The sequence below is a fragment of the Capra hircus genome, chromosome 4 (genome assembly GCF_001704415.2).
Source record: "Capra hircus breed San Clemente chromosome 4, ASM170441v1, whole genome shotgun sequence".
Lineage (NCBI taxonomy): Eukaryota > Metazoa > Chordata > Mammalia > Artiodactyla > Bovidae > Capra > Capra hircus.
This window is the reverse complement of record NC_030811.1, coordinates 85,115,307-85,133,653: the sequence shown is the minus strand read 5'-3', so window position 1 is coordinate 85,133,653 and position 18,347 is coordinate 85,115,307.

Below are 18,347 nucleotides of genomic sequence, written 5' to 3'. Positions count from 1 at the left end.
TAGCAATGTATTTATAAGTGATTTGAATCACACCACTGCTCTTGATACCCCATCCTATCCAAGCTGTTTAGCATTGCAGTATGCCAGACTTAACTTTTCTTTTTTCCTACTCTGAAATACAGTAATTTTTGTATATTTACAGTGAATCTGGACATTTGGACATTATTGATAAAATTTGTATTTTTTCTCCTCTACTAAAAGATATGTATTCCTCTTTCATTTTACTGTTAGAATTCAAAGCAAGAGACAAGAGAGAAGGTCAAATTTTCCATTCTTTTTAATACCTTTGACCAGAGACAGAAGAGAATATTGTTAAATTTTTTAAGGAAAAAGTCAACTTGTATAGAATGTTTTCTTAGAAATTCACACTTACGAAACTTTCAGCTTCAGCCTTTCCCCAAGACGTTATTGCAGGATTTTCCACCTGAAACGTGTGACAAGCCTTCTTTATAAAGTTTATTTTCAACGTGTATCTTTCTGAATTTATAAGACAGAAGAGTAAGACTTTATGGTTGTTTCTGGGAAGATTTGGAGGAAGAGTAAATTTTTGCCGGTGTTCATTCCTGATCACTTGTTTTAGATAATGTGTTTCTTTGGGGGAGCCAAATTATTCTATAATCCTAAATAAATCAGCACAGCATAATTGACTAAGAAAAATAATGCATTTAGAAATTAGCCTCTACAATAAGTTCCTCTAGATTTTAGCCCTATCATTTGGGCTAAAAAATATTTTACCATTAAGTATTTATTTTGTTTCCTAGATAAAAAATAGTAACAAAAGAGTATATTGCAAGAATAGACCATGAAATTTCTGACAGGCTATACTTTCTCCTCATTACCTATGTTTTGGTCTTAGTAATAGCAGTGAGCTTTTAAAGAAGAACCTCAACTTCAGTGAATATGGCTACCAGAATAAAATAAATATCAAGCATGTCTTTCTGGCAATCAAATAAAACTTCTTAGTAAAATAATCACTTTTCATTCCTCCATTATAAAAATATTTGACTTTCAGTGAATATTTGCTCTACTCACCAGAGACCAAATTTCTACTAAAAAAAAAAAAAGAAGAAGAAGAAGAAAGAAAATTGCTTCCAGTGCCTTTTAAACTATTTCTGTTCAGTTCTTTAGAGTATTGGGGTGACAGGAGATGCTGTATAGAATTGACCTTTGAAAGGGATAAGTTTCCTTTATAACAAACATAAGAATCTTCAACATTAAAAAACAAAAACAACCAAAAATCATGTTATTCAGTATATTTCACAGCCCAGCACGTGTTTCAATGACCCATGACCATAACACAGCAATAGAATTGACATAGCAAACAAAAAATATTTTTGAAAAGAGGTTACTGTCAATAAGCAAAGAATTTTGATTTAAAGATCAAAAAATATACTCCGAGTAGTAAGGGTTTCAGGAAAATAAACCTTAGTTGTGACTTCCTGCAGGAAAGGCTTCCTACTTATTCTTTTGTTTGGTTCAGGGCTTTTTCTACTTAAGTCTTGTTTATACATCCATAGAAATATTAGAAAGAAAGTAGACCTGATAAAGTCATATCAATAAATCATTCAGTTTGTAGTCTTTACATGTAAAAGTAATGTAATTTCATTGCTTTGAAAATAAAACTGAAATGTTTCAGAAGTTGAAAAAAACACAAGCATATACATATGCAGTGATATGCATCGCTGTTGTGCTCTCACCGAGTCGTGTCCGAGCGTTTGTGAACCTATGGACTGCAGCCCTCTAGACTCCTCTGTCCATGGAATTCTCCAGGCAAGAATGCTGGAGTGGATTGCCATTTCCTACTCCAGGGGATCTTCCCAACCCAGGGACTGAAACAGCATCTCCTGAGTCTCCTGCATTGCGGGCGGATTTTCTACCACTGAGCCACCTTGGAAGCCCCAGTGATACGCATTTAATGTACTTAAAATTAAACTAGAAACAACTATTTTACTTTCGTTTTAGAGCAGGGATAAGCTTTCTTATATTTTACTGTTTTCTTTCACTATCTATCCCTCTCCTCCTGTTTAATTCTCATTTCCATTCAGAAAAAGAAAAGGAAATTTAGATTGACAATAATTGCATATCTCTGGGATCGATAACACAGTGCTAGTAAAATTCGTTCATCTAGAGCCATTTGTGTATCACTTTCCAACTTGCTGCAGGAATGGAACTTAAAAGTTATGAAGCATCAGTGTTAGTAGGTAGGAGGACCACCTAATACTGTTGTTATCCTGGGAACATGATCTGACACTTTATAGGATATGCTGTGACCTCATAATGGACTCTTTTCTACCTTATGGGCAGCGCTTTTATGTTAGATCACTCCGCTACATGGATAGAAAGATTAGGATCTTCTTTTAAATGCTGTATTTTTTCTGAAAGAACAAGCTATCAACATAAATTGTAAATTTAAAAAGGAAAAATAAAGGCCATTCTATATTGTTCACCAGTATATCCTCAGTGTCTGACACATACAAGGTATTCAGTGATATTTCCTAAATGAATAATAAATCATGAAGTTAAAAAATTCACTAGATAGTCATGCTTCATTTCACTGTACTTGCCTTTGTTTATAAATATCTTAGTTATGGTAGGCATTTTATCTATTAAGTTATGATAATATTAAAAGTAGTGTAACCATCTAGAGAATTAAAAAAAAAAAGTAGTGGCATATTTCCATCCATTGTTCAGCCAAGTTAAAAAAAATTGACTAGAATTAAAAAATTCAGATATCAAAGTTGTTGAAAGTCATGATAAAATCATCTGGGTGGTAATACTGTTACATTTGAGTTTGTGCTCTATAATTTGAACAATTTTTCCTGTACAGTTTCATCATAGCGGCTGCTGCTGCTGCTCACTCACTTCAGTTTTGTCTGGCTCTTTGGGACCCCATGGACTATAGCTCGCCAGGCTCCTCTGTTCATGGGATTCTCCAGGCAAGAAATACTGGAGTGTGTTGTCACTGCTTTCTCCAGGGGATCTTCCCGACCAGAGATTGAACCCATGTCTACCATATTGCAGGCAGATTCTTTACCATCTGAGCCACCAATACTGACTTAACTTTTAAGATTTTACCCTAACAGAACTATAACTGCTTTTTAACTGAGTTCCATCTTATGAGTAGTTTCATAATATTAAAAAGTCTATGATCTTAGTTAATATGTCATTTTTATTAGAGTGACATACTGAAGAAACTTTCTCTTGTAAGCCTACAATCTCCGGATATTTATTGAACAGTGGTCCTTCCCTAGATACCTTATTTTGCAATGTTTAAATTATAACATTCCATCAAAGAAAAAAATATTTTATCATAGCTTGATTGATCTCTGTGCTTGGATAAACTGGGAGTACCTTTTCTCTGAGCCTTTATAACTAGGGAAAGAAAGACCTCAGTATATAATCAGTCCCATTAGACCCTAATTTCCAAATTACCCTTCTGGAACTCTAAATTCTGCTTAGAGATTTTAAGATTTTAGTTTGGTAATTTTGGCTGACATTCTATATGAGCTCTGCAAATGAAATGCATGGCTCTAAAACCCTCCTTTTGGAGACCACCAAGATAGAATTTGCTTACAACTTAGTCCCCAAAGAAGTAAATAACTTCATGTTAAGATTTGTAGTTTCTTTTGGAGCTCATAGCTCTCATATGTTTCTGGTTTACATAGCCATCCATGTCATTAGAAATAGCAGAATACAAGGTTAAAATACTTAGAAGTGATGAGAACTGTAGTCATAATATGATCATAATATTTTTAGGAACATGTCAAAATTCAACGGCAAATGCAGAATTTTAATAAAGTAAACTTCACTGGGTGATATCATGATGATTATAGCAAATCAAACTCTTAAAATGTTTACATTAACTTTTCATTGCTATCAAATTTTGTATTGCCATCTAAAATCCTGCATTAAACTTGGACATATATTCTGTTCTACATTTCACAGTAGATTTGTCTACATAAATGGAAACATCAGGTGAACAGAGTAAGTAGTGAATCCATTTCTTTCATACTTTTATTTTTCTGCCTGTGGTTTAGCTTAGTGAAAAAAAAATCAAATATTATACATGCAACTAGATCTGACAAACAGGTCTCCTTTTTGTTAGAGGAAGCACACTAACTAAAACCACCCACCCTGGCCAGGCATCATAGTAACCATTTGCATGAGTTGTTTTATGACAGGAGGTCCTGGTAAGGAACATGGAATTAACACCACCAACAGGAAGAATTCGGTCAAAAGGAGACAACACATGTCCATCCACCTCCTAGAATCCTTCTCTCTGGCATCCCTCTTGGCTGAACAAAGTATGCACCACCAGGAAGGACTCTGAGTCAGAATGATTGGCTGAAGACAACCTGGAAACTAATTCCATAACCATAACCGTGGCAGAGCAGTTCTCCTGGCTTCCCTTACTCCACTTCTCTCCACCCGGGTGCCCTTTCCCAATAAAATCTCTTGCTTTGTCAGCACGTGTCTCCTCGGACAATTCATTTCTGAGTATTAGACAAGAGCCCAGTTTCGGGCCTTGGAAGGGGTTTACCTTCCTGTAACATTTTTTCCTACAAAAGACTATTTTTTATGCTTGATAATGGGTTACTTTAATCATCACTAATGCTAGAGAACTTCAGATAATTTCCTGGATACTGTCTGTGGTTCTCTGTTGCAGGTAAATATTACTTTATTTGTGACATGCTCAGTAAGAGCTACTGAAATCACCTTCCTTCATGCAGGTATTTAAGAAAATGTTTCCCTTTCATGACATTAAAATTTGCTAGTTTTCTTTTTTATATTTTTTTATTTAAGAACTTGTACCTTGAACAAAGACTCAAAATGTATCCCAAATTTTACACACTGAATAATAAAAAAATGAATAATCTAAAATAATCTTTGACCCTGTAAATTGGAAGAACTACATGTGATGCCTGAATACAAACTTCTGAATTTTCAAGTGAAGAAATTCACTCCCAGAGAAATAAGATGATTTTAAATGGCTTGCCTAAACTGACAGTGAGATATAGCAAGGGGACCCCTTTTAGATACATTTGAATAAATTTACAGAATTGTAATTGTCCCATTTTTATAAAATGCAACTCTATTTCATTTCCTCTGTACTTGACCTTTTTAAACACCTTTTTAGAGAATAGAATAGCCAGTAGATGATGTTTGTACCAGTGATCCCAGAAATCATGTTTAAAGCTGCTTATCTAAGATCGCTGCATAAGTCTAATTACAAATTGCTGTTTTCCAGCAAAGGTTAACAGGTACCTGTTTGACAGGAGCAAACCATATGCTTTTCTTTTTTTTTGTATTCTCAGGATAAATGTGAAAGGTGCCTACAGAGATCTGTGAAGGCTGTCTGCAGAGTACATCATACATTTGATGAACAGGAGGTAAGGTCACTAGCCTCTGGTAGAACAATAGAAAACAAAGGAGCATAGGTTGAACTTCAGTTGATGGCTGCCAAGAGTTCTCATTTTAATGTCACACCCAAACCCTAATACAATGACACTGATGTTCTTAGCCCCCATCCTTTTCCACTCCAATAACTTTCAGCCTTTTAAGACTGATTCCAACTATTAAAACAAGTTAAGTATAAGCAGAATTCCTTCCTTAAATACTATCTAGAAAGGAAAATGGTATTTCAATGTAAAATAACCAGAATATAAATTGACACTTACATAATTTAGAGAAAGGTTTTAGTACAAAGTATTCTTATATTTTTAGGTGGTATTAGTACTACAAAAGGGCTTCCCAGCTGACTCAGTGGTAAAGAATCTGCTGCCAGTGCAGGAGACGTAGGAGACCAAGCTCAGTCCCTGGGTCGGGACATTCCCTTGGAGGAGGAAATGGCAACCCACTCCAGTATTCTTGCCAGGAAAAGCCCACGGATAGAAGAGTCTGGCAGGTGCAAAGAGTAGGACATGGGGGTGCAAAGGGTAGGACATGACTGAGTCACTGAGCACACATGCAAAGTACTACAAAATATAGGGCTACTTTTGGTGTTTCTCATTTTCAATGATTTAGACCTAAATTAGGGATTAAACAGACATGAACAAGTCATGTACACTTCACCATTTCTGATTAACCATTAATGATACATTAAATTTCATACCTTTAGTGCTTGTGGGGGTGGTTATTCTCCCCTTGAAGAAGTTACAAACCTGCTTTGATTTATTCTCTGTCCACTCACTCATTCAAATAACATTTACACATAATTCACAAAGCCAGGCACTGTGTCAATTACTTTTAAGAAGTAAATCTTGAGACATCTATAATTTTTGGCTTCCTATTTTCTCCCATAATTACTCAGTAGAAAAGGAACATCTTTTTCCCCTCCAAATAGTTCTATTTCCGTTGCTAGCACCATATTTCAGACTTCATTCCCAGACTACCTTATTGATCCCCTTGCTTCCTCTCTTACCTTCTTTGGCCTAGTATACACTGAAGCCTAATGAATCTTCCCCAGATACTCACTCAAATCCTGTCTCATGCACATAGATTCAATTATTTCATAGTACCTTCTGTAAAGTATAAAGCAGAAAAGAAGGAGAGACGACCTCAACGGAAGTAAGTTACCTTTATTCAGGCAAGGAGGGGCGACAGTCAGCCTAATCACCAGGCTGAGCACAAGAGGAATTGGGGAGGCTTCATATTTAAAAGGACGTTTGTGGAAGCGATAAGGGAAACATTCAGTTCATTTCAGTTCAGTCGGCTCAGTCGTGTCCGACTCTTTGTGACCCCACGGATTGCAGCACACCAGGCCTCCTTGTCCATCACCAACTCCCAGAGTTCACTCAGACTCATGTCTATCAAGTCAGTGATGCCATCCAGCCATCTCATCCTCTGTCATCCCCTTCTCCTCCTGCCCCTAATCCCTCCCAGCATCAAAGTCTTTTCCAATGAGTCAACTCTTCTCATGAGGTGGCCAAAGTACTGGAGTTTCAGCTTTAGCATCATTCCTTCCAAAGAAATCCCAGGGCTGATCTCCTTCAGAATGGACTGGTTGGATCTCCTTGCAGTCCAAGGGACTCTCAAGAGTCTTCTCCAACACCACAGTTCAAAAGCATCAATTCTTTGGTGCTCAGCCTTCTTCACAGTCCAACTCTCACATCCATACATGACCACAGGAAAAACCATAGTCTTGACTAGATGGACCTTAGTCGGCAAAGTAATGTCTCTGCTTTTGAATATGCTGTCTAGGTTGGTCATAACTTTTCTTCCAAGGAGTAAGCATCTTTTAATTTCATGGCTGCAGTCACCATCTGCAGGATTTTGGAGCCCAAATAAATAAACTCTGACATTGTTTCCTCATCTATTTCCCATAAAGAGACGGGATCGGATGCCATGATCTTCATTTTCTGAATGTTGAGCTTTTTCACTCTCCTCTTTTACTTTCATCAAGAGGCTTTTTAGTTCCTCTCCACTTTCTGCCATAAGGGTGGTGTCACCTGCATATCTGAGCTTATTGATATTTCTCCCAGCAATCTTGATTCCAGCTTGTGCTTCTTCCAGTCCAGTGTTTCTCATGATGTACTCTTCATATAAGTTAAATAAGCAGGGTGACGATATACAGCCTTGACGTACTCCTTTTCCTATTTGGAACCAGTCTGTTGTTCCATGTCCAGTTCTAACTGTTGCTTCTTGACCTGCATACAGATTTCTCAAGAGGCAGGTCAGGTGGTCTGGTATTCCCATCGCTTTCATAATTTTCCACAGTTTCTTGTGATCCACACAGTCAAAGGCTTTGGCATAGTCAGTAAAGCAGAAATAGATTAGTCAGGTGGGAAGTTTTGGGTATTCTTTAGTTGAGATGGCATTTGTATTTGGGCAGGGGGTGATAAGTCCCAGATAGATACAACCGGCCTGGAGTATCGGGGTGGGATCTGAAGTTTGGTTTTGTATTCTCTGAAGTTAGATGATTCAGCAAGGGCCTTTGAGACTGTTATTTTCTCTTCTAGCCCCAAGACTCCTTCACCTTCCATTTTTCTTCGCTTGCACAGACAATTTTAATAGCTTCACATTAACATTCTAAATACAGCTCTTGGACTAACATTCTGTGTCCTCCCTACCTTGGCTCCAGTCTTATCTCACCCAGCATAACTTAGGTTACTCCTCTAAACAGATCTTTGGCTCCACCTGTACACTCAACCTTCTGAACTCTAATCTTGCCAACTTCATTCCTAATTTTGGTCTAGTGCTATATTCTTCCTTTGTTTTGGAAAGTTTTCAACTCTTTTCAACTACTTAAAATTGATCTGCATTACAGTGTCTACCACAAAGCCTATGGGAATTATATTAAAATGATACTTCTTTATTTTTTAATTGAAAAAATAATAATTTTTTTTACCTAAAATTTTTGTCGGCCAAGATGCGCAGCTTGCATGATCATAGTTCCCTGACCAAAGACTGAATCTGGCCCTGGCAGTGAAAGGGCCGAGTCCTAACCACTGTACTGCCAGGAAATTCCCTAAAAGAATAAATTTTAGATTCTGATTGTTTGGTTCAAAGCCACACCCTTCTCGGGAGAGTATAAATTAAGCTGAAGTGACAATTTCTGCCAACACAAGAGGAAAGTTGCAAGAGATAAGGCCAACAGATAAAAAGCAAAGCCTGGTGATACAGAAATGAGTCCTGATGACTTCTGAGTGATTGTATTCATGGTAAATATAAACAGTGATTCTACCTGCTAGATGTTTTTGGTTCCATAAATTCATCAATCCCTTTTTTTTCTTTAGCCAATTTCAATGACATTTTAGTCTTGCAACAGGAGTCTTAGCTAGCAGTCCACATTGCTTGCCTTATCTGACTATTGTATTTTTATGTTATGCTACATGCAAAGTCAAACTATGATAATAATTAAAAAAAAGTCTTGGTAATCCTTTCAAGAGTTATATCCTTGACCTGGGAACCCTGTAATCTCTCAGTTCAGTTCAGTTCAGTTGCTCAGTCGTGTCCGACTCTTTGCGACCCTTTGAATTGCAGCACGCCAGGCCTCCTTGTCCATCACCAGCTCCCAGAGTTCACTCAGACTCACATCCATCGAGTCAGTGATGCCATCCAGCCATCCCATCCTCTGTCGTCCCCTTATCCTCCTGCCCCCAATCCCTCCCAGCATCAGAGTCTTTTCCAGTGAGTCAACTCTTCGCATGAGGTGGCCAAAGTACTGGAGCTTCAGCTTTAGCATCATTCCTTCCAAAGAAATCCCAGGGTTGATTTCCTTCAGAATGGACTGGTTGATTCTCCTTGCAGTCCAAGGGACTCTCAAGTGTCTTCTCCAGCACCACAGTTCAAAAGCATCAATTCTTCAGTGCTCAGCCTTCTTCACAGTCCAACTCTCACATCCATACATGACCACAGGAAAAACCGACATTGCTAATTTCTTCCCCCTCAGGATTTATTTTTCTTACCCATGGCTAAGTATTCCTCCCCACCCCTCACCCACTCGCTTTTTTCCCTTACATTGTTTCAGACAAAGAATCTTTAGAATTAACTAAATACACTCAACCCAGGCCGAAGGTAAGAGAAACCCAAGTAAGATGGTTGGTGTTGAAAGAGGGCATCAGAGAGCAGACACACTGAAACCATACTCATAGAAAACTAGTCAATCTAATCACACTAGGACCACAGCTTTGTCTAACTCAATGAAACTAAGCCATGCCCGCGGGACAACCCAAGATAGTCGGGTCATGGTGGAGAGGTCTGACAGAATGTGGTCCACTGGAGAAGGGAATGGCAAACCACTTCAGTACTCTTGCCTTGAGAACCCCATGAACAGTATGAAAAGGCAAAATGATAGGATACTTAAAGAGGAACTCCCCAGGTCAGTAGGTGCCCAATATGCTACTGGAGATCAGTGGAGAAATAACTCCAGAAAGAATGAAGGGAGGGAGCCAAAGCAAAAACAATACCCAGCTGTGGATGTGACTGGTGATAGAAGCAAGGTCTGATGCTGCAAAGAGCAATATTACATACAAACCTGGAATGTCAGGTGCATGAATCAAGTCAAATTGGAAGTGGTCAAACAAGAGATGGCAAGAGTGAACGTCAACATTCTAGGAATCAGTGAAATAAAATGGACTGGAATGGGTGAATTAAACTCAGATGACCATTATATCTACTACTGCAAGCAGGAATCCCTCAGAAAAAAATGGAGTAGCCATAATGGTCAACAAAAGAGTCCGAAATGTAGTACTTGTTGGATGCAATCTCAAAAACGACAGAATGATCGCTGTTAATTTCCAAGGCAAACCATTCAATATTACGGTAATCCAAGTCTATGCCCCAACCAGTAACGCTGAAGAAGCTGAAGTTGAACGGTTCTATGAAGACCTACAAGACCTAAAAAAGATGTTCTTTTCATTATAGGGGACTGGAATGCAAAAGTAGAAAGTCAAGAAACACCTGGAATAAGAGGCAAATTTGGCCTTGGAGTAGGGAATGAAGCAGGGTAAAGGCTAATAGTGTTTTGCCAAGAGAATGCACTGGTCATAGCAAACACACTCTTCCAAAAACACAAGAGAAGACTCTACACATGGACATCACCAGATGGTCAACACCGAAATCAGCCTGATTATATTCTTTGCAGCCAAAGATGGAGAAGCTCTATACAGTCAACAAAAACAAGGCCAGGAGCTGACTGTGGCTCAGATCATGAACTCTTTATTACCAAATTCAGACTCAAATTGAAGAAAGTAGGGAAAACCGCTAGACCATTCAGGTATGACCTAAATCAAATGCCTTATGATTATACAGTGGAAGTGAGAAATAGATTTAAGGGTCTAGATCTGATAGAAAGAGTGTCTGATGAACTATGGAATGAGGTTCGTGACATTGTACAGGAGACAGGGATCAAGACCATCCCCATGGAAAAGAAAAGCAAAAAAGCAAAATGGCTGTCTGAAGAGGCCTTACAAATAGCTGTGAAAAGAAGAGAGGCAAAAAACAAAGGCGAAAAGGAATGATATAAGCATCTGAATGGAGAGTTCCAAAGACTAGCAAGGAGAGATAAGAAAGCCTTCCTTAGTGATCAATGCAAAGAAATAGAGGAAAACCACAGAATGGGAAAGACTAGAGATCTCTTCAAGGAAGTTAGGGGATACCAAGGGAACATTTCATGCAAAGATGGGCTCGATAAAGGATAGAAATGGTATGGACCTAACAGAAGCAGAAGATATTAAGAAGAGGTGGCAAGGATACACAGAAGAACTGTACAAAAAAGATCTTCACGACCCAGATGATCACGATGGTGTGATCACTCACCTAGAGCCAGACATCCTGGAATGTGAAGTCAAGTGGGCCTTAGAAAGCATCAGTACCAACAAAGCTAGTGAAGGTGATGGAATTCCAGTTGAACTGTTTCAAATCCTGAAAGTTGATGCTGTGAAAGTGCTGCACTCAATATGCCAGCAAATTTGGAAAACTCAGCAGTGGCCACAGGACTGGAAAAGGTGTTTTCATTCCAGTCCCAAAGAAAGACAATGCCAAAGAATGCTCAAACTACCGCACAATTGCACTCATCTCACATGCTAGTAAAGTAATGCTCAAAATTCTCCAAGCCAGGCTTCAGCAATACATGAACTGTGAACATCCAGATGTTCAAGCCAGGTTTAGAAAAGGCAGATGTACCAGAGATCAAATTGCCAACATCTGCTGGATCATGGAAAAAGCAAGAGAGTTCCAGAAAAACATCTATTTCTGCTTTATTGACTATGCCAAAGCCTTTGACTGTGTGGATCACAAGAAACTGTTGAAAAGTCTAAGCGAGATGGGAATACCAGACCACCTGATCTGCCTCTTGAGAAACCTGTATGAAGGTCAGGAAGCAACAGTTTGAACTAGACATGGAATAACGGACTGGTTTCAAATAGGAAAAGGAGTACGTGACGGCTGTATATTGTCACCCTGCTTATTTAACTTATATGCAGGGAACATCATGAGAAACACTGGACTGGAAGAAACACAAGCTGGAATCAAGATTGCCAAGAGAACTATCAATCACCTCAGATATGCAGATGACACCACCCTTATGGCAGAAAGTGAAGAGGAACTAAAAAGCCTCCTGATGAAAGTGAAAGAGGAGAGTGAAAAATTTGTCTTAAAGCTCAACATTCAGAAAACAAAGATCATGGCATCTGGTCCCATCACTTCATGGGAAATAGATGGGGAAACATGGAAATGGTGTCAGACTTTATTTTTGGGGGTCCCAAAATCCTGCAGAAGGTGACTGCAGCCATGAAATTAAAAGATGCTTACTCCTTGGAAGGAAAGTTATGACCAACCTAGATAGCATATTCAAAAGCAGAGACATTACTTTGCCGACTAAGCTCTGTCTAGTCAATGCTATTGTTTTTCCTGTGGTCATGTATGGATGTGAGAGTTGGACTGTGAAGAAAGCTGAGCGCGAAGAACTGATGCTTTTGAACTGTGGTGTTGGAGAAGACTCTTGAGTGTCCCTTGGACTGCAAGGAGATCCAACCAATCCATTCTGAAGGAGATCAGCCCTGGAATTTCTTGTGAAGGAATGATGCTAAAGCTGAAACTCCAGTAGTTTGGCCACCTCATGAGAAGAGTTGACTCATTGGAAAAGACTCTGATGCCGGGAGGGATTCGGGGCAGGAGGAGAAGGGGACGACAGAGGATGAGATGGCTGGATGGCATCACTGACTCGATGGATGTGAGTCTGAGTGAACTCCGGGAGCTGGTGATGGACAGAGAGGCCTGGCGTGCTGCGATTCATGGAGTCACAGAGTCCTACATGACTGAGCAACTGAACTGAACTGAATTGAAAAACACTCGTGCAAATCCTTTCGTCTCAATGATCTTGATAAGTGTTTATAGATTAGTTTGTTAGAATACCTTTTTCTTAAGGGCATGAAGATAAAAATACACACATAAAATTTTTTTCAAAGAACCTGAAGTATAGAAACAACATGAAAATAATATTTTTACAAGTATTATTATTATTATTATTATTAGAGATTCCTTTATTGTGTCCTTATATTAAAAACTTTCCAAAGTGGACAAGATTTTTTTTTTTTTAGAAGGGAATAAAGATTCAGATACCTAAGAATATTTGAACCAATGCTTCATAATAAATTTAAATTTTTCTGCTTCCTGTATTATTCATATTTTCTAAATTAACTTAAAATAAGCACAATAAGTGGGTATTAGTATATTCACACCTTAAGTAATATTTAAGTCTCATATTGGAGAAAGCACTTTTACAAATGGAGATAATCCATTCTTTAAGATACATCAGCATAAATGTAGATATTATTTAGTGAATATTTGCATCAGCATCCCAACAATTATAACTTAGTAATTATCATCAAAGCTGGGAATGACATTGAAACTGAAACAGAAGGAAAGGAGACAGTGTACAAACTTTAAAATAATCACACAGCCCAAGAACACACATAACTGAGAGAGGGCAGCAAAGGAGGAGATAGTTCGATAGTATCACCAACTCAACAGACATAAATTTGAGCAAACTTTGCTCCAGGATATAGTGAAGGACAGAGGAACCCGGCATGCTGCAGTTCATGGAGTCAGGGTCAGACATGGTTTAACAACTGAACAACAACAAAGGTCCAAGATGGCTGATGAGTCAAATTCCACTAGACCTTGAGCCTCTACTTATAACTCATCTTAACACATAAGCAAACTAAATGATACACCCACCAGCACCATGACAGTTCTCAGGCCAACCATTAAGACCAAAAAGTGGGAAGTGGGCCAATTCCTAGAAATCCTCACCCCTTTCTTGAAATGATTGGAATAATTCTCCCAGTCATTAGCCTCTGAAATTATCAAATGCATAAAAACTACCACTCTATATTTCAAGGCCACTTTCTCCTTCTGAGATGGCACACAATCTGTCTGTAGAGTATGTCTCTGTCTAGATAAACCCACATCTTACCTATCACTTTATCTATCACTAACTTCTTTCTGCAATGTGACATCAAGAACCTGAACTTTATTAAGTGCTGAAACCAGGTGTTTGATCTTAATTGGGAGACTGGGAATTTTTGCTGGGTTCAAGTCCCAGTCATGTGAGTTCAAGTCCTAATCTGAGTTCAGTTCAGTTCACTTCAGTTATTCAGTCGTGTCCAACTCTTTGCGACCCCATGGACTGCAGCATGCCAGACTTCCCTGTCCATCAGCAGCTCCCAGACCTTACTCAAATTCATGTCCATTGAGTCGGTGATTGCCATCCAACAATCTCAGCCTCTGTTGTCCCATTCTCCTCCTGCTTTCAGTCTTTCCCAGCATCAGGGTTTTTTCCAAAGAGTCAGTTCTTTGTAACAGTTGACCAAACGATTGCAGTTTCAGCATTAGCATCAGCCCTTCCAATGGATATTCAGGACTGATTTCCATTAGGATTGACTGGTTTGATCCTTCTACAGTCCAGGGACTCTCAAGAGTCTTCTCCAACACCACAGTTCAAAAACATCAATTCCTTGGTGCTCAGCTTTCTTACGGTCCAACTCAAACACCCATACATGACTACTGGAAAAACAATAGCTTTGGCTAGATGGCCCTTTGTCAGCAAAGTAATGTCTCTGCTTTTTAATATGCTGTCTAGGTTGGTCATAACTTTTATTCTAAGGAGCAACCATCTTTTAATTTCATGGCTGCAGTCACCATCTGCAGTGATTTGGGAGCCCCCAAAAATAAAGTCTGACACTGATTCCCCATCTATTTCCCATGAAGTGATGGGACCGGATGCCATGATCTTTGTTTTCTGAATGTTGAGCTTTAAGCCAACATTTTCACTCTCCTCTTTCACTTTCATCAAGAGGTTCTTTAGTTCTTCACTTTCTGCCATAAGGGGGGTGTCATCTACATATCTGAAGTTACTGATATTTCACCTGGCAATCTTGAGTCCAGCTTCTGCTTCATCCAGCCTGTCATTCCTCATGATGTACTCTGCATATAAATTAAATAAGCAGGGTGACAATATATAGCCTTGATGTAATCCTTTCCTGATTTGGAACCAGTCTGCAGTTCTGTGTCAAGTTCTAACTGTTGCTTCTTGGCCTACATGCAGATTTCTCAGGAGGCAAGTCAGGTGGTCTGGTATTCCCATCTCTTTAAGAATTTTCACCAGTTTGTTGTGATCCACACAGTCAAAGGTTTTGGTGTAGTCAATTAAGCAGAAGTAGATGTTTTTCTGGAACACTGACCTTTTCCAGTCATGTGGCCACTGGTGAGTTTTCCAAATTTGCTGGCATAATTACTGCAGCACTTTCACAGCATCATCTTTTATGACTTGAAATAGCTCAACTGGAATTCCATCACCTCCACTAGCTTTGTTCATAGTAATGCTTCCTAAGGCCCACTTGATTTTACATTCCAGAACATCTGGCTCTAAGTGAGTGATCATACCATCATGGTTGTCTGGGTCATGAAGATCTTTTTTGTAAAGTTATTCTGTGTATTCTTGCCAACTCTTCTTAATATCTTCTGCTTCTGTTAGGTCCATACCATTTTTATCCTTTATTGTGCCCATCTTTGCATGAAATGTTCCTTTGGTATCTCTAATTTCCTTGACGAGATCTCTAGTCTTTCCCATTCTATTGTTTTCCTCTATTTCTTTGCATGTGTAACTGAGGAAGGCTTTCCTATTTATCCTTGCTATTCTTTGAAACTCTGCACACATATGAGTATATTTTTCCTTTTCTCTACCTTACACTCACCTCCTTTTCTCAGCTATTTGTAAGGCCTCCTCAGACAAGCATTTTGTCTTTTTGGATTTATTTTTCTTGAGGATGGTCTTCATCACTGCCTTCTGTACAATGTCCCAAACCTCTGTCCATAGTTCTTCAGGCACTCTGTCTATCATATCTAATCCCTTGAATCTATTTTTCACTTCCACTGGATAATTGTAAGGGATTTGATTTAGGTCATATCTAAATGGTCTAGTAGCTTTCCCTACTTTCTTCAATTTAAGTCTGAATTTTGCAATAAAGAGTTCATGATCTGAGTCACAGTCAGCTCCCAGTCTTGTTTTTTCTGACTGTAGAGAGCTTCTCTATCTTTGGCTGAAATTAATACAATCAATCTGATTTCGGTGTTGACCATCTGGTGATGTCCATGTGTAGAGTCTTCTCTTGTGTTGTTGGAAGAGGGTGTTTGCTATGACCAGTGCCTTCTCTTGGCACAACTCTGTTAGCCTTTGCCCTGCTTTGTTTTGTACCAAGGCCAAATTTGCCTATTACTCCAGATATTTCTTGACTTCATAGTTTTGCATTCCAGTACCCTATGATCAAAAAGACTTTTTTTTGGGGGGGGGGGAGGGTGTTAGTTCTGGAAGGTCTTGTAGGTCTTCATAGAATCGTTCAACTTTAGCTTCTTCAGCATTACTGGTTGGGGCCTAGACTTGGGATTACTGTGATATCAAATGTTTTGCCTTGGAAACGAACAGAGATCATTCTGTCATTTTTGAGATTGCACTCAAGTACTGCATTTCGGACTCTTTTGTTGACTATGAGGGCTACTCCATTTCTTCTAAGGTATTCTTGTCCACAGTAGTAGATATAAAGGTTATCTGAATTAAATTTACCCATTCCAGTACATTTTAGTTCACTGATTCCTAAAATGTTGATGTTCACTCTTACCATCTTCTGTTTGACCACTTCCAATTTACCTTGATTCATGGAAATAGATGGGGAAACAATGGAAACAGTGTCAGACTTGATTTTTTCAGGCTCCAAAATCACTGCAGATGGTGATTGCAGCCAAGAAGTTAAAAGACGCTTACTCCTTGGAAGAAAAGTTATGACCAACCTAGACGGCATATTCAAAAGCAGAGATATTACTTTGCCAACAAAGGTCCATCTAGTCAAGGCTATGGTTTTTCCAGTGGTCATGTATGGATGTGAGTTGGACTGTGAAGAAAGCTGACCGCCGAAGAATTGATGCTTTTGAACTGTGGTGTTGGAGAAGACTCTTGAGAGTCCCTTGGACTGCAAGGAGATCCAACCAATCCATTCTAAAGGAGATCAGCCCTGGGATTTCTTTGGAAGGAATGATGCTAAAGCTGAAACTCCAGTACTTTGGCTACCTCATACGAAGAGTTGACTCAATGGAAAAGACTCTGATGCTGGGAGGGATTGGGGGCAGGAGGAGAAGGGGACAACAGAGGATGAGATGGCTGGATGGCATCACCGACTTGATGGACATGAATCTGAGTGAACTCCGGGAGTTGGTGATGGACAGGGAGGCCTGGCGTGCTGCAATTCATGGGGTCACAAAGAGTCGGACACGATTGAGCGACTGAACTGAACTGAACTGATGGACCTAACATTCCAGGTTCTAGTGCAATATTGCTCTTTACAGCATCGGACTTCACTTCCATCACAAGTCACACACACAACTGAGCGTCGTTTTTGCTTTGGCTCCTTCTCTTCATCCTTTCTGGAGTTATTTCTCCACTCTTTTCCAGTAGTATATTGGACACCTACTTACCTGGGGAGTTCATCTTTCAGTGTCATATCTTTTTCCCTTTTCGTACTGTTCATGAGGTTCTCAAGGCAAGAATACTAAAGTGGTTTGCCATTCCCTTCTCCAGTGGATCACATTTTGTCAGAACTCTCCACCATGACCCTTGGTCTTGGGTGGCCCTACATGGCATGGCTCATAGTTTCATTGAATTGGACAAGTCTGTGGTCCATGTGATCAGTTTAATTAATTTTCTGTGATTGTGGTTTTCATTCTGTCTGCCCTCTGAAGGATAAGAATAATAGGCTTATGGAAGTTTCTTGATGGGAGAGACTATGGGGGAAACTGGGTCTTGTTTGATGGGCAGAGCCATGTTCAGTAAATCTTTAATCCAATTTTCTGTTTCAAAAGTACCCTAGTGAAGAAAGATGTGCTGGTGAATTACAAAGTGACAACATTTTTCAATAAAAGGACATGGGGAAGGTGAGGAATTGTTACTTAAGGAGGAAAAAATGATGGCGTTTTACCAAGATAATTAAAGAAATGCTCCATTGTGAAAAATAGTTTCAAGTAATTCACACAACATCCATGAAGCAAAAGATTCCTGTTCTGTTCAACCAAAGAGTTTTCACAGCTAAGACTTGAAGTTGATAGTAAAGAGTAGGCAACAGAATCAGTGAGCAACATCTTCACACCTCTAGTCATCATGAGTTAGACAAAGGACATTAGAAAATGTGAAATTTGGGAAGTCCGTGGAATTTTACATATCATGCATTGCTTAATATATTTTCTTTGCAAAAGTCCCTGATGTTGGGAAAGATTGAAGGCAATATGAGAAGAGGGCAGCAATGGATGAGATGGTTGGATAGCAATGTCAATGCAATGGACATGAACTTAAGTGAACT